Source organism: Heterodontus francisci, chromosome 2 (assembly GCF_036365525.1).
Source record: "Heterodontus francisci isolate sHetFra1 chromosome 2, sHetFra1.hap1, whole genome shotgun sequence".
Taxonomy (NCBI): domain Eukaryota; kingdom Metazoa; phylum Chordata; class Chondrichthyes; order Heterodontiformes; family Heterodontidae; genus Heterodontus; species Heterodontus francisci.
Window position 1 is genome coordinate 223778306 of NC_090372.1, and position 26076 is coordinate 223804381.

At 45.3% G+C, this 26076-nt stretch overlaps 1 protein-coding gene across 1 annotated transcript in view; it reads right to left on the reverse strand.

Moving 5' to 3' along the window:
- The window catches only part of LOC137381269 (IQ motif and ankyrin repeat domain-containing protein 1-like), a 312943-nt gene that overhangs the window by 230386 nt on the left and 56481 nt on the right, over nt 1–26076 (reverse strand). The window lies entirely within an intron of this gene.

Genomic DNA, 26076 nt, shown 5'->3' on the forward strand with positions numbered 1-26076 from the left:
CCTTTTGAGAAGGTGGTGATCTGCCTTTTTTAACCGCTGCAGTCCATGTGGGGTACACCCATAGTGCTGTTAGGAAGGGAGTTCCAGGATTTTGACCCAGTGACAATCTGAAAAACATCCATTAACCACTAGTTTCTGTTTCCTGTTGCTCAGCTCATTTCTGCTCTGTTTAATTTGGTTTTTGCTATTTAACTGTGTTTTGTGTCATTTTGCATCACAATGACATTTGAAATGAACAGTGCAGTCAAGTAAAAGCAAAATACTGCAGATGCTAGAAATCTGAAATAAAGACAAAGTGCTGGAAATACTCAGCAGGTCTGGCAGCATCTGTGGAGAAAGAAGCAGAGTTAACGTTTCAGGTCAGTGACCTTTCATCAGAACTGGTGAAGTCTCATGGCATCAGGTCAAACATGCGCAACTGGAAGAAGCACTGAGGGTGGCAAGGGTCTGGATGGGGGACTTCAATGTCCATCACCAAGAGTGGCTCAGTAGCACCACTACTGTCTGAGTTCCAAAGGACATAGCTGCTAAACTGGGTCTGTGGCAGGTGGTAAGGAAACCAACAAATCAGAAAAACCTACTTGACCTCGTCCTTGCCAACCTGTCACAGATTATTAGAGTATTGGTAGGAGCGACAACTGCACAGTCCATTTGGAGACAAAGTCCCATTTTCACATTGAGGATACACACCATCGTGTTGCGTGGCACTACCACTGTGCTAAATGGGATTGATTTCGAACAGATCTAGCAACTCAAAACTGGGCATTCCTGAGGTGCTGCAAGTCATCAGCAGCAGAATTATACTTATCCACAATCTGCATATCTGCCACTCGACCATTACCATCAAGTTGGGAGACCAACCCTGGTTCAATGAAGAGTGCAGCAGGGCATGCCAGGAGCAGCACCAGGCATACCTCAATGAAGTATCAGCCTGGTAAAGCTACAACACAGGACAAAGTACATGCTAAACAGCAGAAACAACATGCAATAGACATGGCTAAGCGATCCCACAAACAACAGATCAGATCTAAGCTGTGCAGTCCTGCAACATTCAGTCGTGAATGGTGGTGGACAATTAAACAACTGACGGGAGGATGAGGCTCCACAAATATCCCCATCCTCAATAATGCGGGAGCCCAGTACATCAGTGCAGAAGACCAGGCTGAAGCATTTGCAATCAGAAGTTCTTCAGCCAGAAGTGTTGAGTGGATGATCCATCTCGGCCTCCTCCTGAGGTCCCCAGCATTACAGGTCTTAAGCCAATCCAATTCACGCCATGTAATATGAAAAAATGATTGAAGGCATTCCAGAGGATACTGCAAAGGCTATGGGCCCTGACAACATTCCAGCAATAGTCCTGAAGACTTGTGCTCCAGAACTAGCTGCACCCTGAACGAACCTATTCCAGTACAGCTACAGAACTGGCATCTACACAGCAATGTGGAAAATTGCCCAGGTATGTCCTGTACACAAAAGCAGGACAAATCCAACCTGGCCAATTACTGCCCCATAAGTCTACTCCCGATCATCAGTAAGCTGATGGAAGGGGTCATCAACAGTGCTATCAAACAGCACTTGCTCAGTGACACTCAGTTTGAGTCCTGCCAGGGCCACTCAGCTCCTGACCCCATTCCAGCCTTTGTCCAAACATGGAAAAAAGAGGTGATCTCGTGAGGTGAGAGTGACTGGCCTTGACATCAAGGCAGCCTTTGAGTATGGCATCAAGGATCCCTAGAAAAACTGGAGTCAATGGGAATCGGGGGGAAAACTCTCCGTTGGTTGGAGTCGTACCTAGCACAAAGGAAGATGGTGTGGTTGTTGGTCAATTCTTAGTCCCAGGACATCACCACAGGAGAGCCTCAGGGTAGTGTTCTCGGCACAACCATCTTCAGCTGCTTCATCAACGATCTTCCCTCCAACATAAGGTCAGAAGTGGGGATGTTCGCTGATTGCACTGTTGGTGTACCTACACCCCACGGACTGCAGCGGTACAAAAAGCCACTCACCAGCATCTTCCCAAGGGCAATTAGGAATGGAGCAATAAATGCTGTCCTATCCAGCGACATCAAGGCAAAAAAATAGAACCAAGTATGAGATAAGCTGTAAGGTGACTTCGACGGCAGAGGAGGGGTTTACTTTTGGGTACCTTTTACTTTGTTTTTGGGCAAATGGAATTGAACAAGTGAATAACATGGGATACCCACCATCCTCTAGAAATAAGGTACGTAAATAGATGCTTAGGAAGGAAATCTTCAGTCTTCTAATGGAAGAAGATGAGAAGAGCTGTATGACACTTTGGTTAACTGAAGAAGACTGAGAGCAGAAGGAATTGCCACCAGCTACAGATCATAGGAAATAGGAGTAGGCTATTCGGCCTGTTGAGCCTGCTCCCCCGTTCAAATAGATCATGGCTGATCATCGACCTCTACACCATTTTCCCCCACTTTCCCCATATCCCTTGATGTCATTAGTATTCAGAAATCTATCGATTTATGTCTTGAATATGCTCAATGATTGAGCTTCCACAGCCCTCTGGGGTAGAGAATTCCACAGGTTCACCATCCTCTAAGTGAAGAAATTCCTCCTCATCTCAGTCTTAAATCACCTACTGTTTATTCTGAGACTCTGTGCCCTTGTTCTAGACTCACCAGCCAGGGAAAACATTCTATCCACATCTACCTGTCAAGCGCTGTAAGAATTTTGTCGGTTTCAATAAGATCACCTCTCATTCTTCGAAACTCTGAAGAATACAGGCCCAGTGTCTGCAATCTCACCATGTAAGACAATCCTGCCATCCCAGGGATTAGTCTGGTGAACCTCCATTGCAATCCCTCAATGGCAAGTATATCTTTCCTTTTATATCCTTCCTTAGGAGACCAAAACTGCACACAATACTCCAGGTGTGGTCTCACCAAGGCTCTATACAATTGAAGCCTTACTTCGGTTGTGGGTAAAATGTTGGAAAAGGTTATAAGAGATAGGATTTATAATCATCTTGAAAAGAATAAGTTCATTTGCGATAGTCAGCACGGTTTTGTGAAAGGTAGGTCGTGCCTCACAAACCTTATTGAGTTTTTCGAGAAGGTGACCAAACAGGTGGATGAGGGTAAAGCCGTGGATGTGGTGTATATGGATTTCAGTAAGGCGTTTGATAAGGTTCCCCACGGTAGGCTATTGCAGAAAATACGGAAGTCTGGGGTTGAAGGTGATTTAGAGCTTTGGATCAGAAATTGGCTAGCTGAAAGAAGACAGAGGGTGGTGGTTGGCAAATATTCATCCTGGAGTTTAGTTACTAGTGGTGTACCGCAAGGTTCTGTTTTGGGGCCACTGCTGTTTGTCATTTTTATAAATGACCTGGATGAGGGTGTAGAAGGGTGGGTTAGTAAATTTGCGGATGACACGAAGGTCGGTGGAGTTGTGGATAGTGTCGAAGGGTGTTGTAGGGTACAGAGGGACATAGATAGGCTGCAGAGCTGGGCTGAGAGATGGCAAATGGAGTTTAATGCGGAGAAGTGTGAGGTGATTCACTTTGGAAGGAGTAACAGCAATGCAGAGTACTGGGCTAATGGGAAGATTCTTGGTAGTGTAGATGAGCAGAGAGATCTTGGTGTCCAGGTACATAACCTGGGTAGCAACTTTCAGGGATTTAATAGGGCTGTTAAGAAGGCATATGGTGTGTTAGCTTTTATTAGTAGGGATCGAGTTTCGGAGCCACGAGGTCATGATGCAGCTGTACAAAACTCTGGTGAGGTCGCACCTTGAGTATTGCGTGCAGTTCTGGTCACCGCATTATAGGAAGGATGTGGAAGCTTTGGAAAGGGTGCAGAGGAGATTTACTAGGATGTTGCCTGGTATGGAAGGAAGGTCTTACGAGGAAAGGCTGAGGGACTTGAGGTTGTTTTCGTTAGAGAGAAGGAGGAGGAGAGGTGACTTAATAGAGACATACAAGATAATCAGAGGGTTAGATAGGGTGGATAGTGAGAGTCTTTTTCCTCGGATGATGATGGCAAACACGAGGGGACATAGCTTTAAGTTGAGGGGTGAAAGATATAGGACAGATGTCAGAGGTAGTTTCTTTACGCAGAGAGTAGTAGGGGCGTGGAACGCCCTGCCTCCAACAGTAGTAGACTCGCCAACTTTAAGGGCATTTAAGTGGTCATTGGATAGACATATGGATGAAAATGGAATAGTGTAGGTCAGATGATCGGTGCAACATCGAGGGCCGAAGGGCCTGTACTGCGCTGTAATATTCAAATTTTTACTCCGGTACTCAAATCCCCTTGCAATGAAGGCCAACATGCCATTTGCCTAATTGCTTGCTGCATCTACATATTAGCTTTTAGTGACTCATGAACAAGGCCACCTAGGTCTCTTTGGACATCAACACTTCCCAGCCCCTCTCCATTTAAGAAATACTCTTCCTTTCTGTTTTTTCTACCATCTGCCATGTTCTTGCCCATTCACTTAGCCTGTCTAAATCCTCCTCACAACTGACTTCCCTCCTAGTTTTGTCATCCGCAAATTTGGAAATATTACAATTGGTCACCATATCCAAGTCATTTGTAAACCGTTGTGCCCCAAGCACTGATCCTTGTGGTACCCCACTAGTAACAGCCTGCCATCTTGAGAATGACCCATTTATTCCTACTCTCTGCTTTCTGTCTTTTGAACCGATTCTCAATTCATTGCAGTATATTACCCCCAATCCCATGTGTTCTAATTTTGTTTACTAACCTCCTGTGTGGGACCTTATCAAAAGCCTTCTGAAAATCTAAATACACCACATCCACTGGTTCTCCTTTATCTATGCTACAAGTAACATCCTCAAAAAACTCCATCAGGTTTGTCAAACATGATTTCCCTTTCACAAATCCATGTTGACTCTGCCCAATCATATCATTATTTTCCAAGTGTCCAGTTATCACATCCTTTATAATAGATTCCAACATTTTCGCTACTACTGATGTCAAACTAACAGATCTAGTTCTTTGTTTTCTCTCTCGCTCTCTTAAATAGTGGGGTTACATTTGTTACTTTCCAGTCAGCAGGAACCCTTCCAGAATCTATAGAATTTTGAAAGATAACCACCAATGCATCTACAATCGCTATAGCCACCTCCTTCAATGCTCTGAGATGTAGCTCATCTGGTCCAGGGGATTTATCAACTTTCAATTCAATTAATTTTTCGAGCATTACTGCTATTGATTATTTTCAGTTCCTCATTTTTACAAGTCCCATGGTTCCCTATTTCTGGGAGATCAGCACTCACTCTGTTGTCTGTCCGTTTGTCCTTCGGGACCGGAAACCGTTCTCACCTGTCACGGGTTGTATATCTTTTCTGTCTCTATAGCTTATGTATCATATTTGCCTTAAAATTACTTGAGCTCAACCCCCTTTTTGGGTAATCTGTGACTCCCAGACCAACTTTTACAGGAGGCAGCGAGTTCCACGTCATTATTGCTGCCCTTCTCCTTTTAGGTGGAAGAGCTCGTGGGTTTGAAAGGTACTATAGAAAGAGGTGTGCTGAGTTGCTGCAGTGCATCTTGGACATGGTACACACTGCTGCCACTGAGGAGTTCCTCCGGGTAGTGTCCTAGGCCCAACTATAATCAGCTGTTTCATCAATCATCATCCCTCCATCATAAGGTCAGAAGAGATGTCCACAGGCAATTGCACAGTGTTCAGTACCATTCACAACTCCTCAGTTTCTACACGTAACGTGACCTAGAAAACATACAGGCTTGAGCTGTTAATTGGCAAGTAACATTCATGCCACACAAGCGCCAAGCAATCTCTCTCTCTCTCTCTCCAACAAGAGAATCTAACTGTCTCCCCTTGACATTCAACAGCATAACTGCCGCTGGATCCCCCACTATCAACGTGCTGGGAATTACCATTGACCAGAAACTAATCTTGATCAGCCACATAAATACTTTGTCTGCAAAAGCAGGTCAGAGGCCATTAACTCATCTTCTGACTCCCCAAAGCATGTTCACTTACAAGACACAAGTCAGGAGTGTGACGGAATACTCTCCACTTGCCTGGATGGGTGCAGCTCCAACAAGATTCAAAGAGCGTGGTATCATCCAAGACAAAGCCCCACTTGATCAGCATCCCATCCAAGATGTGGAATTCTCTACCGCAGAAGGCAGTGGAGGCCAAGTCATTAAATATATTCAAGAAGGAGATAGATATATTTCTTAATGCCAAAGGGATATCGGGAGAAAGTGGGAACATTGTACTGAATTAGACGATCGGCCATGATCTTTTTTCAATAGCGGAGCAGGGCCGAATGGCCTACTCCTGCTCCTGGTTTCTATGCAATCTAGTAATCCCTTGCAAGGAGTTGTATCCTTGCTGTAAAAATTGTTGGTCGGGTCCCATGTGATAATGTCTGCACTCCGAACCCCCTAATCATTGTAGGATACTATTATCCAGAGTTATAGAATACAAACACCAAGACGTAATGATGAGCCAATATAAAGCCTTAATACATCAATAAGATACTGTGTGCAGTATTGGGCTCCACACTATTGGAAAGATATTGAAGTTTTAGAGAACAACGTAGTTTCACTAGCAGCTGGCTGGTTTGAGGCAATACAAATACAATTAAAGACTTGTAAAATTCGGGTTTTTTGTTAGAACAACACAAAATACATGCAGACGTGTTAGAAGTATTTAGTCTTATGGAAATATGGGACAGGGTAAAAGCAGACTGTTTGCAGGGATCGAGGCATCAAGAACGAGAAGCTAAAGATATAAGATTAAACGTAAGAATTTAGAACAGATGACAGAAGAAAGCTCCCGACAGAGAGCTTTGAGGCTGTGAAATTCACTCCTCGGATTAGTGGTTGAGGCAGAAACTGTCAACATTCAGGGTTAGATTGGATAGAGGGATGGAGGAAGAGGAAATGAAGGGATATGAGAACAGGGAGGGCAGACGTGATTTGAAGTATTTCATTGCATGGAGGCTAAATGCCAACATAGTCTGAATGGCTTGTTTCTGTGTCAAGACTAGAAGTTACAAGGTGAAGCTTAAGAAAGTTGGCCTTACTACTTTGGAAATTGGGAGAGCATGGGGAGATTGAATTGAAAGTTACAACATTATGAAAGCAATTAACAGAATTGATCCAAGCAAATTTTTCATTGCACTAGAGGACTCAAATAGTTGGGGTGGTGCAGCAGGAAATATAAAGAGTTTGGAAGAATGAGAGGTGATCTCATTGAAACATGTAAAATTCTTAAAGGGCTTTATAGGATAGATGCTGGGAACATTTACAGGGCTAGGGAGTTTAGAACTAAAGGCATAGTTTCCGAATAAGGGGTTGGCCATTTAAGACTCCGATGAGAAATTCCTTCACTCAAAGGGTTGTGGATCGATGGAATTCCCAACCCCAGAGAGCTGTGGATGTTCAGTCACTGAGTGTATTCAAGATGAGATCGATAGATTTTTGGATATTATGGGATACGGGAATAGTGTGGAAAGGGGGAATTGTGGTAGAGCATCAGCTGTGATATTATTGATAGGCGGAGCAGGCTCGAAGGGCCGAATTACGTCTACTCTTTATGTTCTTGTATACATTAACATGAGGAAAGCAAGAGTCAAGAATAGCTTCATCCAAAGAGGACATAAGTTGTGCAGAATGTTCAGGGAACTACATTCAAGCAGACAGTTTAAATAGGCCCAATAGGCAATTAGCTGCATTTTCAAAGAGAAAAGTATTGAGGCATATGATTTAAAGCCAATGTGACGATCTACAAGAGGTCTTGGTTTTAGACTTAATCTTTTCCTCTTCCTTACGTGCTTATAGGGCAAACACCACAAGAGTATGTTGTGAAGGACAAAAATCAGGTCTTTTTTCCAGCATTACTTCACTTTATTTTATTTATTGTCTTCCTTTGTCCCCTAGTTTCTGAGGTGGCAGACATCCACCAACACCCCATGATGTAGATCCTCTGCTCTTACCACTTTTCACACTGCTTATGAGCCACCCCAAATTGGCTCTGAGGAAGAACAATTTATGAAAATTGCACCAGGTTGTCAATTATCAGCGCATAAGTGATCTAAGTCCTGCTGGTAGTCAGTGGCCTTTCTCTCCAGTGCAAAGGCCAGGTTGCCAACCTCCTTGGTGAGCTCCTTCAGCCCAGACTTAACACCGTGTTGGAACTCCAGCAGTCTAGAGCTCATTGTCTCCAGGGTGGAGTCCACCATCTCCAAGTTGACCTTAACTCTGTTTACAGAATTGCAAACCTTCCCCACAGCCTGTTCAGTCTTTTTGTGATTTGTCTCAATCATCTGTTGAAGCAGGTCCATCTTTTTCTGGAAGGATGCCTCTGCCAGCCCAGAGGCAATGGCCTCCTTCACTTGGGGCCCAATATCAGGCTGATAGCTTTCCTTAAGTGTGGGTAGGTTATTCGGAGGCACTGCCTCACTTCCATCCCTTTCTCCATTTCTGTTGATTCCTGACTGCTTATTTGTCCTGGAAGTCATAGAACTTTGGTGCTGCTGTGTCTCCTGATTGGCTGGGCCCCTATAACACTCTCTGCTTGGGATGAAGATCAAAGGAGTTTCTAGAGACTCACTCTGTGTCCTTTTTAGGGTATACATTAGAGGCTGAGGTTGTACCTGTGATGTAGCGCTATGCGAACCTACTGGTATCTTCTCAGAAGTGCCTTTCTTTTTGACTCCTCTACCTGAAAAATAATGATGGATGGTAGTGAGAAAGTGAAAAGGACTTTCACAAATACATTGTCCTGTGTACTTTTTCTCTCCCTGCCTCATTATTGTGTGATCTTTATTGAACTTGGATACCAAGCCCAGCAACCTATTGAGTGCATAGACTTCAATGATGAACAAAATTATGTAATATATTTCCCGTATGGATTGTAATAATCATGGCTGAAGTCAATATCCATCCCTTCCACCACTGGTGCACTATGGCTGCCATTTGTATGATCTAGAGGATGCATTGTAGTGACATGATAAGATTACTGGAAGAGCAAACTCCCAGCTCATCTTTCTACCATTAAGAGAAAATGACATCATGGGAACACCACTATGTTCCATCTGATTAACACACCAACCTAACTTGGGAATCCAATCCTTCATCGTCATGCCAGCATTCTAGAATTGCCTACTGTTGTGCAGGTGGCACCATCACAGGAACTATAATGCTTCAGGACAACTATGGATGAGCAGTAAATGTGAACTTGCAAGTCTCACTCAACATCCAGATTGAACTGAAAGCCATTTTGCTGCCTGGATGAAACTGCTTCCTCGACGATCTCCAATGAAAACAATTTGTTTTTTTTGATCATCGAGCACAATGTATAACAAAGAGGAGGACTGGCCATCATTCCTCTCCGAACTAATCACTGCTTTCCACATTCCCCTGCAATAAACAATAACAACTTTCATTTGTATAGAATCTTTACAATAGTAAAAGGTCCCAAGGTGGATCAGTTGTCACACAAATCTGACACCAAGCCACATAAGGAGATATTCAGACAGGTGACCAAAAGCTTGCTCAAAGAAGTCCCTTTTAAGAAGAAGGGAGAGGTAGAGGAATAGAGAGGTTTACGGAGGGCAATCCCAAGTTTAGACCTCAGCAGCTTAAGGCATGAGTGCCAATTGAAGTGATAAAAATCGAGGATGCACAAAAGGCCCAAACGGGCATCCATCCCACACACATCTTGCAGGGTGTGGCATTAAATTCTATACAAAAATGTCAACAACTATTTCACTCTGACATGCCCTTGGCTCCAAAAATCAATCATCTTTTGCATTAATCTTCCACCAATGTGCTCCTCATCACCCTCTGCAAACTGCTGTCTCCTCACTTATCCACGCTCTACATTTAATTTCCTGTTCCTGGCAGTAAGCCATCCCCCCGCAACTCCCCTGGGGTCCATTACATCACTGGCATATGCTGAGGTGGTAGGCTCAGAATTATGTTCACTGCACTTGAGCGCAAACTGGAACATTGTCAAATGAGTTCTGGGGCAAACCAGCAGGTGGGATTCTTATACTTTGTTTACTTTAAGTTCCACAGCTATTATCTCTCACATATAACTGTCTCATTGAACTCAACTTATTTGGGATTTAAGTGGTCATTCCTGCCAGTATTCCTTGGCCAAAAGTTCTTCTGTCTACTCCAGTTTCAGATAGCTGCAAGCTAAGCGATCCCATAGCCAACGGATCAGATCTAAGCTCTGTAGTCCTGCCACATCCAGCCATGAATGGTGATGGACAATTAAACAACTAACTGGAGGGGATGGCTCCACAAATATCCCCATCCTCAATGATGGAGCCCAGCACATCAGTGCAAAAAAGATAAGGCTGAAGCATTTGCATCCATCTTCGGCCAGAAGTGCCGAGTTGATGATCCATCTCGGTCTCCTCCTGAAGTCCCCAGCATCACAGATGCCAGTCTTCAGCCAATTTGATTCACTCCACGTGATATCAAGAAACAACTGAATGCACTCAATACTGCAAAGGCTATGGGCCCTGACAATATTCCGGCAATATTACTGAAGATCTGTGCTCCAGGACTTGCAGCGCCCCTAGCCAAGCTGTTCCAGTACAGCTACAACACTAGCATCTACCCGGCAATGTGGAAAATTGCCCAGGTATGTCCTGTACACAAAGCAGGACAATTCCAGCCCAGCCAATTACCGCCCTATCAGCCTACTCTCTATCATCAGTGAAGTAATGGAAGGTGTCATTGACAGTGCCATCAAGCGGCACTTGCTTAGCAATAACTTGCTCGCTGATGCTTGGTTTGGATTCTACCAGGCCACTCAGCTCCTGACCTCATTACAGCCTTGGTTCAAACATGGACAAAAGAGCTGAACTCAAGAGGTGAGGTGGGAGTGACTGCCCTTGACATCAAGGCAGCATTTGACTGAGTATGGCATCATGGAGCCCTAGCAAAACTGGAGTCGATGGGAATCAGGGGGAAAACTCTCTGCTGGTTGGAGTCATACCTAGCACAAAGGAAGATGGTTATGGTTGTTGGTCACTCATCTGAGCTTTAGGACATTAGTGCATGAGTCCCTCAGGGTAGTGTCCTGGGCCCAATCATCATCAGCTGCTTCATCAATGACCTTCCTTCAATCCTAAGGTCAGAAGTGGGGATGTTCGCTGATTGGTGCTGAACATTGTGCATTCACAACTCCTCAGATACTGAAGCACTCCATGTACACAAGCAGCAAGACCTGGACAATATCCAGGCTTGGGCTGACAAGTGGCAAGTAACATTCGCGCCACACAAGTGCCAGGCAATGACCATCTCCAACAAGAGAGAATCTAACCATCTCCCCTTGACATCCAATGACATTACCATCGCTGAATCTCCCACTATCAACATCCTAGGGGTTACCATTGACCAGAAACTGAACTGGAGTGGCTATATAAATACCGTGGCTACAAGAGCAGGTCAGAGGCTCGGAATCCTGTGGTGAGTAACTCACCACCTGACTCCCCAAAGCCTGTCCACCATCTATAAGGCACAAGTCAGGAGTGTGATGGAATATTCTCCGCTTGTCTGGATGGGTGCAGCTCCAACAACACAAGAAGCTCAACACCATCCAGGAGAAAGCAGCCGACTTGATTGTCACCCCATCTACAAACATTCACTCTCCGTCACTGACGCACAGTGGCAGCAGTGTGTACCATCTACAAGATGCACTGCAGCAATGCACCAAGGATCCTTAGCACCTTCCAAACTCACAACCTCTACCAACTAGAAAGACAAGAGCAGCAAATACATGGGAACACCACCACCTGCAAGTTCCCCTCCAAGTCACACACCATCCTGACTGGGAACTATATCGCTGTTCCTTTACTGTTGCTGGGTCAAAATCCTGGAACTCTCTCCTTTAACAGCACTGTGGGTATATCTACTCCACATGGACTGCAGCGGTTCAAGAACGCAGTTCACCAACACCTTCTCGAGGGCAATTATGGATGGGCAATAAATGCTGGTGTAGCCAGCGATGCCCACATTCCGTGAATGAATAACAAATAAACACTCAAAATCTTCTCTCAATTTTGCTTCCCATATTCTCTGTCTCTGCCCTGAAGCTGCTGACTTGAAGAATGGTTTCATCGATACTCTGCAATAACAGCGATAGGACTAATCATTACACTGACCTGGAGAAGATAGGGGGAGGATGGGAGGTGGGCGGGGGGTTGGGGATTTTAACATAAATGAAAGCCTAGCATTGGGTTGGGGAGGGGAGGGGGGAGGCAAGGTCTGGTGGTTAAATGGGGAAAAATTTCAAGCATAGCAGGAAGCTGGATCCAACCTGCCAACCTCTGGGTTTTGGGGTTTTACTGATTCAGGACAAGTGGTGGGCAGCCAAACTCCTCCCAGGAAGTGGGTTGGCATTTGAAATATGTTAATATGGCTGGACTAGCTGAATTGCTCCTGTAGAAAGCCGGCACGAACATGGGGACAGAATACATCCTGTGATTCGATGATTTAATCTACTTTGTAGGTTTGACTGGGCAACAGGCTTTTCCAGGCCTCAGGAAATCCAACAACTGAATCAAGGCAAAGATAACTTTGGAAAGAAGCTAAGTTTCTTCACAGCACTCCTTGTGGGCCAGGAGATGCTCCCCACCATCATACCTTTCAGCAAACAAAGACCCCTGGGCTTGGGGATTATACCCTCATGCTTGAGGATTAGTACCACCATTCTGCTCACCAGGATTGGACCACTCTTCCTTCCTGAGTAATGAGTGGACCCACCTGGTCCTGTGGCCTGCTCTGGAGTGCTCCCGGCTTGTTTGCAAGGCAACCCTATCAATCAGGCTGTCTTCCAGGCAGGGAACCACTCAACGACAAAAGATGCATGCTTTGGATTTAAAATTCCACAACATGCAAAGAAACCCAGACTGCTGGGTTTTCCATCTGGAACTCCACCGCACCTGCCTATGTATCCCGCACCAGTGAATAGCTCAGCCAAGGCCTCGTCTCCAAAGTGAAGGCACCATCGATATAAAAATACCTTGCATTTATGTAGTGTCTTTCATGACCACCAGATATCCCAAAGCACTTTCCAGTCAATGAAGAACTTTTTTTTGAATTGTAGTCACTGTTTTAATGTCGGAAACATAGCAGCCAATTTGCATACAGCAAGATCCCACAAACAGCAATGTGATCATGACTAGATGTTCTTGTGATGAGGACTGAAGGATAAATATTGGACAGGACATCAGGATAACTCCCCTGTTCTTCAAAATAGTACCATGGAATCTTTCATGTCTACCTGAGCGAGCAGACGGGGCCTCAGTTTAACATCTCATCTGAAAGACTATACCTCTGAGATATAGCACGCTCTCAGTACTGGCACTGGAGTGTCAGCCTAGATTTTTGTGCTCGGGTCCTGGAGTGGGACATGAACTCGTAATAATCTGTTTGAGAGGCAAGAGTGCTACCAACTGAACCATGGCTGACACATGTAATATGGCTAATGGGTCAAATTAAGGACAAATCTACATGCCCAAAACTCCTCATCTACGAGGTTCTGTAGGCCTTCAGCAGTATCAGAACTGTACATCACCACAATCTACAATATTATCATTCAACACATCCCTCATTCCTCTGCCATTAAGTTCAGAGAACAAACCTCCTTCAATGGGAAGCATAAAGGAGCATGTCAGGAACAGCATAACTTAAAATGAAGTACCAACCTAGTGAATCTATTATCTGCTAAATGCTGAAAGCAGCAGGCTATGTAACAAGATGAGTGGTCCCACAACTAACAAATCAGTATATTACTGTAGCCCAATCACATCCAGTTGAGAATGGTATTGGACAATCAGGAGGATAAGGTGCCATGAGCATCTCTATCTTCAACTAATGTGAAGCCCAGCATGAGTGTAGGAAACTAGATGGAAATGTTTGGAAGCCTCTCATAAAAACATAAGAAATAGGAGTAGGAGAAGGTCGTTTGGCCCCTTAAGCCTGCTCTGCCATTCAATAAGATCATGGGTGATTTGATCGTGGCCTCAACTCCATGTTCCTGCCCTCCCCACATAACTCTTTACTCCCTTGCAGATCAAAAATCTTTCCAACTCAATCTTGAGTATATTCAATGACCCAGCTTCCACTGCTCTCTGGGGAAGAGAATTCCAAAGACTAACAACCCTCTGAGAGAAAAAACTCCTCTTCATTTCTGTCTTAAATGGGAGACCCCTCATTCTGAAACTGTGCCCCCAAGTTCTAGATTCCCCCACGATGGGAAACATCCTCTCAGCATCTACCCTGTCAATGCCCCTTCGAATCTTGTACTTTTCAAGAAGCCCAATCTGCTCGACCTTTCCTCAAAAGACAACCCATTCATCCCAGGAATTAGCCTAGTGAACCTTCTCTGAACTGCCTCCAATACAAGCATATCCCTCTTTAAATGAGACCAAAACTGTATGCAGTACTCGAGGTGTAGTCTCACCAATGCTCTGTACAGTTGTAGCAAGACTTCCCTACTTTTTATACTCCATCCCCCTTGCAATAAAGGCCAACATACAATGTTTTGGCCTCAACTGCTTTCTGTGGTAGCGAATTCCACAGGCTCACCACTCTCTGGGTGAAGAAATTTCTCCTCATCGCAGTCCAGAAAGGTTTACCCCGTATCCTTAGACTATGACCCCTGGTTCTGGACTCCCCCACCATCGTGAACATCCTTCCTGCATCAATCCTGTCAAGTCCTTTTTAGAATTTTATAGGTTTCTGAGATTCCACCCCCCCCCTCACTCTTCTGAACTCCAGTGAATATAATCCTAACCGACTCAATCTCTCCTCATACGTCACTCCTGCCATCCCAGGAATCAGTCTGGTAAACCTTCGCTGCACTCCCTCTATAGCAAGGGCGGCACAGTGGCGCAGTGGTTAGCACCGCAGCCTCACAGCTCCAGGGACCCGGGTTCGATTCTGGGTACTGCCTGTGTGGAGTTTGCAAGTTCTCCCTGTGTCTGCGTGGGTTTTCTCCGGGTGCTCCGGTTTCCTCCCACAAGCCAAAAAGACTTGCAGGTTGACAGGTAAATTGGCCATTATAAATTGTCACCAGTATAGGTAGGTGGTAGGTAAATATAGGGACAGGTGGGGATGTTTGTTGGGAATATGGGATTAGTGTAGGATTAGTATAAATGGGTGTTCGGCACAGACTCGGTGGGCCGAAGGGCCTGTTTCAGTGCTGTATCTCTAATCTAATCTAATCTAATCTAATCTAATCCTTCCTCAGATAAGGAGACCAAAACTGCACACAATATTCCAAGTGTGGCCTCACCATGGCCCTGTATAATTGCAGCAAAACATCCCTGCTCCTGTACTCGCTATGGAAGGATGTGAAGGGGGATGTTTTCAAAAAGGAGTTAGATATAGCTCTTGGGGCGAAAGGGATCAAAGGATATGGGGCGAAAGCAGGAACAGGTTACTGAGTTGGATGACCAACCATGATCATAATGCATGGTGGAGCAGGCTCGAAGGGCCGAATGGCCTACTCCTGCTCCTATTTTCTATGATTCTATGAGCTGTTCTAAGTCAAGCAAGATACTGCACTAATGTAGGGAGTGTGACATGTTCATTATTTTGTGTTATTCTGCAGAAAAGAAATTGTCCTGATTGAAGAAGGTGAGTCAAATTATAACTTGCTCTGAATGTTGGGTGATATGGAGTTTGGTAACAGATCGGCCATGATCTCACTGAATATTGGAACAGGCTCAAGGGGCTAACTGGCCTACTCCTATGTAAAATAAAGCAGCTTAATAATTTGTAGCTGACGCATCCTACTAACTGATCTTTTGGACCAGGTTTACAGAGATGGTTTAAAGGTTGTGAATATCCAGGTCAGATCACTCCGATACGAACGTTACAGCACCCAGATTACAGCATCATAAAGTTCGATACTGGGTAGTACTGCACACCCACAAACTCAAGACACTTAGGCCTATGAAGGAATTTGGTAGATAGGGAGATACTGTTTCCAGTGGCAAGAGGGTCAGGAACCGAATAATACAGATTTAAGGTAATTTACAGATGTAAAATAATTATCAAAAGAACCAACACAGAGTTGTTGTGATTGGGAATACACTTCCTGAAAGGGAGGTGGAAGAAAATTCAAGAGTAACATTCAAAAAAGAATTGGATAGATACTGGAAAAGGGAAATTTGCAGGGATGTGGGGAAAGAGCAGGGGAGTGGGATTAATTTGATAGCGTTTTCAAAGAACTGGCAAAGAGACAAGAGCCAGATGGCCTCCTCTGGTACTATAAGATTTGTGCACTTATCCTTATTGCTATCCACTCCAACATGTCAATTCCCTTTAAAGTACAAGGCTAGAAATTCATTTTCTCCAATTTTCTGGCATGGAGGTCATAATGGAGATGGGCATGTCACAAATTCAGATCGAAGTGAACAACATGCAAACTCCATGCACCCACCTGATCTAAATGATTATGGCACTAGCTGGTGTGCCTCCAGCACTGGTCTCTGTTTCCTAATGCTGCCAGCCAGCTCCACATAGAGCAGAGGCCACAGCAGTGTTGCTTGCCGATGATCTAGTACAGGCAGCCTGCTCTTCTTAAAGACAGACTGCTTCTTAAAGGGAAGCTGTATAAAAAGGATTCTTCTTCTTTGGCCTCCTTGTCTCGAGAGACAATGGGTAAGCACCTGGAGGTGGTCAATGGCTTGTGAAGCAGCGCCTGGGGTGGCTATAAAGGCCAATTCTAGAATGACAGACTCTTCCACAGGTGCTGCAGATAAAATTGGTTGTCGGGGCTGTCACACAGTTGGCTCTCCCCTTGCGTTTCTGTCTTTTTTTTTTTTCCCTGCCAACTGCTAAGTCTCTCCGACTCGCCACACTTTAGTCCCGCCTTTAGGGCTGCCCGCCAGCTCTGGCGATCACTGGCAACTGACTCCCACGACTTCACGGGACTTCATGTCGCGTTTGCAGATGTCTTTAAAGCGGAGACATGGACGGCTGGTGGGTCTGATATCAGTGGCGAGCTCGCTGTACAATGTGTCCTTGGGGATCCTGCCATCTTCCACGAGGCTCACATGGCCAAGCCATCTCAAGCGCCGCTGGCTCAGTAGGGTGTATAAGCTGGGGATGTTGGCCGCCTCGAGGACTTCTGTGTTGGAGATACGGTCCTGCCACCTGATGTCAAGGATTCTCCGGAGGCAGCGGAGATGGAATGAATTGAGACGTCGCTCTTGGCTGACATACATTTGTCCAGGCCTCGCTGCCGTAGAGCAAGGTACTGAGGACACAGGCCTGATACACTCGGATTTTTGTGTTCCGTGTCAGTGTGCCCTTTTCCCACACTCTCTTGGCCAGTCTGGACATAGCAGTGGAAGCCTTTCCCATGCGCTTGTTGATTTCTGCATCGAGAGACAGGTTACTGGTGATAGTTGAGCCTAGGTAGGTGAACTCTTGAACCACTTCCAGAGCATGGTTGCCGATATTGATGGATGGAGCATTTCTGACATCCTGTCCCATGATGTTCGTTTTCTTGAGGCTGATGGTTAGGCCAAATTCATTGCAGGCAGCCGCAATCCTGTCGATGAGACTCCGCAGACACTCTTCAGTGTGAGATGTTAAAGCAGCATCATCAGCAAAGAGGAGTTCCCTGATGAGGACTTTCCGTACTTTGGACTTCGCTCTTAGACGGGCAAGGTTGAACAACCTGCCCACTGATCTTGTGTGGAGGAAATTCCTTTTTCTGAAGACTTGAACGCATGTGAGAGCAGCAGGGAGAAGAAAATCCCAAAAAGTGTGGGTGCGAGAACACAGCCCTGTTTCACGCCAGTCATGTTAGGAAAGGGGTCTGATGAAGCACCGGTATGCTGAATTGTGCCTTTCATATTGTCATGGAATGAGGTGATGATACGCTCGGCCAGCTTCTGGAGCCTGTTTAAAGCGACTCGAACGAAGACTTTCCCCACTATGCTGAGCAGGGAGATTCCACAGTAGTTGTTGCAGTCACCGCGGTCACCTTTTGTTCTTATAGAGGGTGATGATATTGGCATTGCGCATGTCCTGTGGTACTGCTCCCTCATCCCAGCACAGGCAAAGCAGTTTGTAGAGTGCTGAAAGTAAAAAGGATTGCTGCAATGGAAATTCTTGGAAACTGTACATGAGCACAGACAGAGGGATCCATAATGCTGGATATGGCGCTGGTGGCATCAGTACTGCAGGTGGGCAGGAGGAGAGAAACCATGGTTCCAGGGTGGGGCAGGGTGCAGGAGATCCTCAAAGAGCACCTTCAAAAGCAAGTAGAAGGCCAGCATAGTCAACTCCTGGAAACCTGACCCAATGACATGGCAGAAGTGCCACAAATGGTCCAATGACCTCATCCGGGGGGTAGGGGGAATCAATGTCAGTGAATGTATCTTCATATGTCATCTCTTACCCTCCACAATAGCAATGTCTCATACTGCTCAATGCACCACACCCACATCACTCACCCAAAGGTATTCCCTGGCATTCAGGACTCACTCCTAATGTCCAGATACTCCACCTCACCCTCCTTCTAATGCTCCCAGCTTTACACCCACCTTTTACTCCTTCCACCTACCTCCAGCTGTTCAGCTATGGCAGGCATATCACCCAAACACAATGCTACACAATCACTGATATTCTGCACTCTCTCTTGCAGGATAAGGTGGCACACAATACAAGGTAGCAGAGCTGAAACAGAGGGAGACAAGGGCATCTGCATCTCCTGAGCCCTACAAAGGAGATAGTTCTCTGTATCGGGTACCAGCTGCAATGGGACCACTGTGCCTCGGTGGTGGAGGATGCAAATGTTTAAGCTGCTGGAAGGAATGCCGATCAAGCGGGCCACTTTTTTCCTGAATGGTGTCGAGCTTCTTGAGTGTTGTTGGAGCTGCACCCATCCAGGCAAGCAGAGAGTATTCCAACACACTCCTGATTTGTGCCTTGTAGATGGTGGACAGGCTTTTTGGAGTCAGGAGGTGAGTTACTCGCTGTGGAATTCCCAGCCTCTGACCTGCTCTTGTAGCCACAGCATTTATATGGCTGGTCCAGTTAAACATCTAGTCAATGGCGACCCGCAGGATGTTGATGGTCAGGGATTTAGTGATGGTAATGCCATTGAATATCAAAGGGAGATGGTTAGCTACCCTCATGTTGGAAATGATCATAGCCTGGCACTTGTATAGCGCAAATATTACTTGCCACTTATCAGCTCAAGGCTGAATGTTGTCTGGATCTTGCTGTATGTGAGAATGGACTGCTTCAGTATCTGAGGAGTTGCAAATGGTAGTGAACATTGTGTAATCATCAACGAACATCCCCATTTCTGACAATATGATGGAGGGAAGGTCATTGATGAAGCAGCTCAAGATGGTTGGGCCTAGGATACTACCTTGTGTTGTAGCTTTACTGGAACAGCTTGGCTAGGTGCATGGCTGGTTCTGGAGCACAAGTCAAACAAAGAACAAAGAAAATTACAGCACAGGAACAGGCCCTTCGGCCCTCCAAGCCTGCGCCGATCCAGATCCTCTATCTAAACATGTCGCCTATTTTCTAAGGGTCTGTATCTCTGCTTCCTGCCCATTCATGTATCTGTCTAGATACATCTTAAAAGACGCTATCGTGCCCGCGTCTACCACCTCTGCTGGCAACGCGTTCCAGGCACCCACCACCCTCTGCGTAAAGAACTTTCCACGCATATCCCCCCTAAACTTTTCCCCTTTCACTTTGAACTCGTGTCCCCTTGTAATTGAATCCCTGGGGGGGAAAAAGCCTCTTGCTATCCACCCTGTCCATACCTCTCAAGATTTTGTACACCTCAATCAGGTCCCCCCTCAACCTCCGTCTTTCTAATGAAAATAATCCTAATCTACTCAACCTCTCTTCATAGCTAGCGCCCTCCATACCAGGCAACACCCTGGTGAACCTCCTCTGCACCCTCTCCAAAGCATCCACATCCTTTTGGTAATGTGGCGACCAGAACTGCACGCAGTATTCCAAATGTGGCCGAACCAAAGTCCTATACAACTGTAACATGACCTGCCAACTCTTGTACTCAATACCCCGTCCGATGAAGGAAAGCATGCCGTATGCCTTCTTGACCACTCTATTTACCTGCGTTGCCACCTTCAGGGAACAGTGGACCTGAACACCCAAATCTCTCTGGACATCAATTTTCCCCAGGACTTTTCCATTTACTGTATAGTTCACTCTCTTGAATTGGATCTTCCAAAATGCATCACCTCGCATTTGCCCTGATTGAACTCCATCTGCCATTTCTCTGCCCAACTCTCCAGTCTATCTATATTCTGCTGTATTCTCTGACAGTCCCCTTCACTATCTGCTACTCCACCAATCTTAGTGTCGTCTGCAAACTTGCTAATCAGTCCACCTATACTTTCCTCCAAATCATTGATGTATATCACAAACAACAGTGGTCCCAGCACGGATCCCTGTGGAACACCACTGGTCACACTTCTCCATTTTGAGAAACTCCCTTCTACTGCTACTCTCTGTCTCCTGTTGCCCAGCCAGTTCTTTATCCATCCAGCTAGTACACCTTGGACCCCATGCGCCTTCACAATAGTCCTCAGTACTATTGCAGGAATGTTGTCAGGGTCCATAGCCTTTGCAGTATCTAGTGCCTTCAGCTGTTCCTTAATATCATGTGGAGTGAACCGAATTGTCTGCAGACTGGTATCTGTGATGGTGGAGACTTCAGAAGACGGGCGAGATGTATCATGCACTCAACACTGATGGTTGCAGATGCTTCAGCCTTGTCTTTTCCACTGACGCACTGAGTTCATTGAGCATGGGGATATTTGTGGAGCCTCCTCCTCCAGGTAGTTGTTTAATTGTCCACCATTCACAACTGGATGTGGCAGAACTGCAGAGCTTTGATCTGATGCTTTGCGTGTACAATTGCTTTGCTCTATCGCTAGCTGCTGTTTAGCATGCACGTAGTCCTGTGTTGCAGCTTTGCCTGGTTGGAACCTTTAGCGTCCACCCGAGGATGGGGAAACACTCTGTAAAATGCAGAAATTCACCAAAAAGCTCTACTACAGAGTCGTCAGACACTTTGCAATGGAAAAAGTTCCAAATACTTAACTTAGCTAAAATCAGGGTTCCTGACCCTTTAAATATTAAGGAACTTCTGAAGGGGCCTATCTTTTTATTCATTCAGGGGACGTGGGCATCACTGGCTAGGCCAGCATTTATTGCCCAACCCTAATCGCCCTTGAGCAGGTGGTGGTGAGCTGCCACCTTAAACCGCTGCAGTCCATGTGGGTAAACCCACAGTGCTGTAAGGAAGGGAGTTCCACGATTTTGACCCAGTGACACTGAAGGAACGGCGATATAGTTCCAAGTCAGGATGATGTGTGACTTGGAGGGGAAATTGCAGGTGGAGGTGTTCCCATGTATCTGCTGCCCTTGTCCTTCTAGATTAGATTAGAGATACAGCACTGAAACAGGCCCTTCGGCCCACTGAGTCTGTGCCGAACATCAACCACCCATTTATACTAATCCTACACTAATCCCATATTCCTACCAAACATCCCCACCTGTCCCTATATTTCCCTACCACCTACCTATACTAGTGACAATTTATAATGGCCAATTTACCTATCAACCTAGGTGGTAGAAGTCGCAGGTTTGGAAGGTGCTGTCTGAGGAGCCTTGGTGCATTGCTGCAGTGCATCTTGTATATGTTACACACTGCTGCAACTGTGCGTCGGTGTTTGAGGGAGTGAATGTTGAAGGTGGTAGATGGGATGCCAATCAACCTAAGTGGTCCTGGCGGAATCCAAAATGAGCATCAGTGAGCAGGTTATTGCTGAACAGGTGCCACTTGGTCGCACTGTCGACGATCCCTTCCGTCACTTTGCTGATGATCGAGAGTAGACTGATAGGGCGATAATTAACCAAATTGGATTTGTGCTGCTTTTTGTGTACAGGACATACCTGGACAGTTTTCCACATTGCCAGGTAGATGCCAGTGTTGTAGCTGTACTGGAACAGCTTGACTAGGGGCACAGCTAGATCTGGAGCACAGGTCTTCAGTACTATTGCCGGAATATTGTCAGGGCCCATAGCCTTTGCAGTATCCAGTGCCTTCAGACGTTTCTTGATATCATGCGGAGTGAATCGGATTGGTTGAAGTCTGGCATCTGTGATGCTGGAGGAGGTCGAGATGGATCATCAACTCGGCACTTCTGGCTGAAGATTGTTGCAAATACTTCAGCTTTGTCATTTGCACTGATGTGCTGGGCTCCCCCATCATTGAGGATGGGGATATTTGTGGAGCCTCCTCCTGTCAGTTGTTTAATTGTCCACCACCATTCACGACTGGATGTGGCAGAACTGCGGATCTTTAGATCTGATCCATTGGTTGTGGGATCACTTAGGCCTGTCTATTGCACGCTGCATCCACTGATAGGCATGCAAGTAGTCCTGTGTTGTAGCTTCACCAGGCTGACACTCATTTCGGTATAAAAACAAAATACTGCAGAAACTGGAAATCTGAAATAAAAACAAGAAATGCTAGAAATACTCAGCAGGTCTGGCAGCATCTGGAGAGAGAAGCGGAGTTAACGTTTCAGGTCAGTGACCCTTCATCAGAACTGGCAAATATTAGAAATGTAATAGATTTTAAGCAAGTAAAGCAGGGGTGGGGCAAGAGATAACCAAAGAGAAGGTGTTGATAGGACAAGGTCACAGAGAAGGTATGCCTGGTGCTGCTCGTGGCATGCCCTCCTGCACCCTTCTTTGAACCAGGGTTGGTCCCCATTTGATGGTAATGGTAGAGTGGGGGATATGCTGGACCATGAGGTTACAGATTGTGGCTGAACACAATTCTGCTGCTGCTGATGGCCCATAGTGCCTCATGGATGCTCAGTTTTGAGTTGCTAGATCTGTTCGAAATCTATCCCATTTAGCACGGTGGTAGTGCCACACAACACGATGGTAGGTGACCTTAAGGTGAAGATGTGATTTCATCTCCACAAGGACTGTACAGTGGTCACTCCTACCAATGCTGTCATGGACTAATGCATCTGTGACAGGTAGATTGGTGAGGATGAGGTCAAGTAGGTATCTTGCTGTTTCATGCTGCTTTTTTTTTTTGGAACAGACAGTGCAGGTGTTGCCTGGACCAACGTTGTCCAAATTTGGGTTCCTGCTTCATATTAGCCAGCTGGGCTGTGGGGATAATGCCAAATCAATATGTACCAGCACATGCAGAGGACATATCTGGGAGAATGGAGAAGCTGGGCTGTTCTCCTTGGAGAAGAGACGGTTGAGAGGAGATTTGTTAGAGTTGTTCTATAGAAACTGTTTGACAGAAGGGTTCAGAACCAGAGGACACAGATTTAAGTTGTTTGGCAAAAGAGCCAAAGGCGAGATGAGGATAAATCTTTTTACACAGTGGTTAGCTTCTGGAATGCACTGCCTGAGAGTATGGATGAGGCAGATTCAATTGCGGCTTTCAAAAGGGAATTGAATAAGAACCTGAAGATAAAAAAAAAAATTGGAGGGTTACAGTGAAAGGGAGGGGGAGTGGGACTAACAATTTAGTGTTTCACAAAAATATATTGCATTAAAAAACAAAAACTCAGCAAGAAAGATCCATCAGTGGCTTATTAAGGGAGTTAAAGATTGTATTTGATTAAGAGAAGAGGCTTATAATATCAGAGTAGTAATAAGCCTGAGGATTATGAAAGTTTTAGAAACCAGGAAAGTTGTTAAATAGGGAAAAAATAGAATGAGTGTAAACTAGCCAGGAATATGAAAACCGATTATAAGAGCTTTTACAAGTATAGGAAAAGGAGAGTAGCTAAAGTAAATGCTGGTCCCTTAGAGGCACAGACAAGAAAAATTATCATGGGAAATGAAGGAATGGCAGAGACATTGAAGAAATATTTTGTGTCTTCCTTCACAGAAGATGCAAAAAGCATATTGGAGATAGAGAGTAACTAAGTGGCCAATAAGAGTGAGGAACCTAAGGTAATTAATATCAGCAGAGAAAAAGTATTAGAGAAACTAAAGGGACAAATCCCCAGGACCTGATGGCTTACATCCTAGGGTTCTAAAAGAGATAGCTGCAGAGATAGTGAATGCAGTGGTTATGATTTTCCAAAATTCTCTCTAGATGGTCCGAGTGGATCGGAAGTTAGCAAATGTAACTCTGCTATTCAAGAAGAGGGAGAGAGAAAATGGGGAACTACAGGCCAGGGAGCCTCATATCAGTCATCAGGAAAATGCTGGAATCTATTATTAAGGAAATTTTAAGAATGCACTTGGAAAATCATAGTATCATCAGAAAAAGTCACTATGGTCTTACAAAAGAGAAATCGTGTTCAACAAATTTCACAATCACAGAATAATACAGTGCAGAAGAGGCCCTTCAGCCCATCGAGTCTGCACCGATGCATTAAAACACCTGACCTGTCTACCTAATCCCATTTGCCAGCACTTGTCCATAGCCTTGGATGTTATGACGTGCCAAGTGCTCATCCAGGTACTTTTTAAAGGATGAGGCAACCTGCCTCTACCACCCTCCCAGGCAGGGCATTCCAGACCGTCACCACCCTCTGGGTAAAAATGTTCTTCCTTAAACCTCCCGCCCCTCTCTTAAACTTGTGACCCCTCGTAACAGACCCTTCAACTAAGGGGAACAGCTTCTCCCTATCCACCCTGTCTATGCCCCTCATAATCTTGTACACTTCGATCAGGTCACCCCTCAGTCTTCTCTGCTCCAGTGAAAACAACCCAAGCCTATCCAACCTCTCTTCATAGCTTAAATGTGCCATTCCAGGCAACATCCTGGTGAATCGCCTCTGCACCCCATCCAATGCAATCACATCCTTCCGATAATGTGGCGACCAGAATTGCACAGTACTCCAGCTGTGGCCTTACCAAAGTTCTGTACAACTCCAACAATTTATTAGTTTTCTGAGGGTCTAACTGGTAGAATAGATAATGGGGAGCCAGCAGATGTAGTATACTTGGATTTCCAAACAACATTTGATAAGGTGCAACACAACAATATAAGGGTTCATGGAGCTGGGTGTAATATATTCGCATTGATAGAGGATGAAAATAGAGAGTAATGTATCTAAGTTTGCTGATGATGCAAATCTTGGTGGAAAAGTAAGCTGTGGGGAGGATGTAAAGAGGATGCAAAGAGATCTAGACAGGTTAAGTGAGTGGGCAACAAGATGTCAAATGGAGTATAATGTAGGGAAGTGTGAAGTTATTCACTTTGGTCGTAGAAATAGAAAAGCAGAATATTTTTTAAAAGGTATGAAACTAGTAAGTGTTGATGTTCAGAGAGACTTGGGGTTACTCGTACAAGGAATACATAAAGTTAACATGAAGGTGCAGCAGGCTATTAGGAAGGCAAATGACATGTTAGCCTTTATTGCAAGGGGATTGGAGTACAGGAATAAATAGGTCTTACTAAAATTGTACAGGGCTTTGGTGAGACCGCACCTGGAATACTCTGTGCAGTTTTGGTCTCCACGTTTAAGAAAGGATATACTTGCACTGGAGGTAGTGCAGTGAAGGTTTACAAAATTGGTCCTTGGGGTGATCCTATGATGAGAGGCTGAGTAAATTGGGCCTATATTCACTAGAGTTTAGAAGAATGAGAGGTGATCTCATTGAAACATACAAGATTCTGTAAGGGCTTGATAGGATAGAAGTTGAGAGATTGTTCCCACTGGTCAGGGAATCTAGAACACGGGGACACAGTCTCAGGATAAGGAGTCAATCATTCAGGACTGAATGAAATTACTTCACTCAAAGGGTTGTGAATCTTTGGAATTCTCTACCCCAGAGGGTTGTGGATGCTCCATCACTGAATAAATTTAAGACTGGGATAGATTTTTTGGTCTCGTAGGGAATCAAGCGAAATGGGGAGCGGGCAGGAAAGTGGAATTGAAGCCCAAGATCAGCCAGGATCCTATTGAATGGTGGAGCAGGCTCGATGGGCTGTGTGGTCTACAACTGCTCCTATTTCTTTTGTTCTTGTGGTTAACAGACAGGAAGCAGAGAGTAGAGATAAATGGGGCATTTT